The sequence below is a fragment of the Pteropus vampyrus genome, unplaced genomic scaffold (genome assembly GCF_000151845.1).
Source record: "Pteropus vampyrus isolate Shadow unplaced genomic scaffold, Pvam_2.0 Scaffold173, whole genome shotgun sequence".
In the NCBI taxonomy this organism is placed as follows: Eukaryota; Metazoa; Chordata; class Mammalia; order Chiroptera; family Pteropodidae; genus Pteropus; species Pteropus vampyrus.
In genome coordinates, this window is record NW_011888954.1 from 1,346,203 (window position 1) to 1,347,817 (window position 1,615).

At 36.8% G+C, this 1,615-nt stretch overlaps 1 protein-coding gene across 2 annotated transcripts in view; it reads left to right on the forward strand.

Moving 5' to 3' along the window:
- CLIP4 (CAP-Gly domain containing linker protein family member 4) overlaps positions 1–1,615 on the forward strand; it is a 54,398-nt gene that overhangs the window by 49,897 nt on the left and 2,886 nt on the right. The gene's annotated exons all lie outside the window — the stretch shown is intronic.

Here is a 1,615-nt window from a genome sequence, read left to right on the forward strand (position 1 = left end):
TGTGTGTGTGTGTGTGTGTGTGTGTGTGTGTGTGTCATCAGATAAATATCCAGCTTTATTTTCTTCTAGTTCTTTCTTTTTTCTATATATTCATGTAACTCTTTATTTGGAATTTATTTTAACATGTACTGAGAAGTAAGAACCATATTCTTTCCCCCCAAATAATCATATAATTTTTACAGCATTTCTAATTGGTCACTCTTTTCTCACTGATTTGAAGTTTTACTTTTTATTCCATAAGAAATAATTATGTGTATTTTTCTAAGCTATCTTTTTCGTGTCATTTAAAAGTACATTCTTATGGAAGATCCACATTGTTTCAGTTATCATAACTTTATAATTTAACAAAATGGCAATGTAAACCTTGCTGTAGTATTTTTCAACCCTTTTTTAATTACTAATATCCATTATGATTGCTTGTGTGTGGGGGCAGCCTTGGCTCTATGCCCGTCTCTCCTCTTTCCCATCTCTCTGACCTCCAGCAAATAATTTAAAAATTTTGAGCCTCAAATTTCTCTTCCATTAGAAGGAGGTAATAATAATACCTACTTCACTTGTTTGGGTGAGGTTGGATGAGATAATGTATGCGAAGTATTTGGCACATAGTGCTCAGGAAATGATAGATACTGTCATTATTTGTGTGAAATTTAAAGTAATTTTGTCAGGTTGCAAATTCACTTTGGTGGTGAATTTGGTGTAAAATTGACACATATGTCAATTTATTAGGAATAAAGCTCTTTTAGGTTTCTTTTGCATGTTCCTCAATGAAGAGTTATGCTTTTTCTTAGAGGTATTTTGTAATTTTTTTTGTTTACTTTATCATAGTATTTGTGCATTTGACGCAGTAAATAATATTTTTTTCCATTACGTTTTCTCATTAGAATTTCTCACTTCTTGGCACACGTCTTAGGACACTTGTCTTAGGACAAGTCTCTGGACCTCAGGTTTTCTACCCACAAAATTAGAGTGTGATTGTTCTCTTACAGAGTCATTAATGGGAGGATATGGGACATTGTATGTGATCGTGTATTAAAAAATATAGAAAATGAAATAAAGTAGAAGATCAGCAGGACTCAGTTCTGTTCACAGTCAGGCCCCATGCAGCTGGGTAACAGGCTCTGTGCTGACTATGGTAGGGGCAGGGAGAAGGGTTTCTTGAGGAGGAGATGTGGCGTGGACCGAGGGTGAAGGCTCTGTTGGTGGTGGCTTCTGGATAACCATTTTGAGAGGTCTTCTAAGGGTCATAGAGCAACGAGATCTGGTAATATTTCTGTTGTGGGTGAGTTTCTGCTTCCGGGTGACAGTAGAGGGAAGCCCTAGGGTGGCACTGGCTTGAGGCCTAGGACAAATTCCTTGTGTGGACGTCCAGTCGTTATGGGGTCAGGTTGGTGGTGGGTGCCAGTAAGGAGTGTTTTGTCATAGAGAAAAGGAGAAGGATCCTGCCCCAGGCAACTAAAATCCTTAAAATTAGTGGCAGGGTTGGCGGTAAACCCTTAAGTGTTAACCAGCATTCATTCATTTAAGATACCTATAAGTTTACTTTCCAAAGTTGTAAACAGTGTTTAAAAATTATCTTTGTGCAAAGAAATATTTAAAAAGTGAACAAAAGGTAATT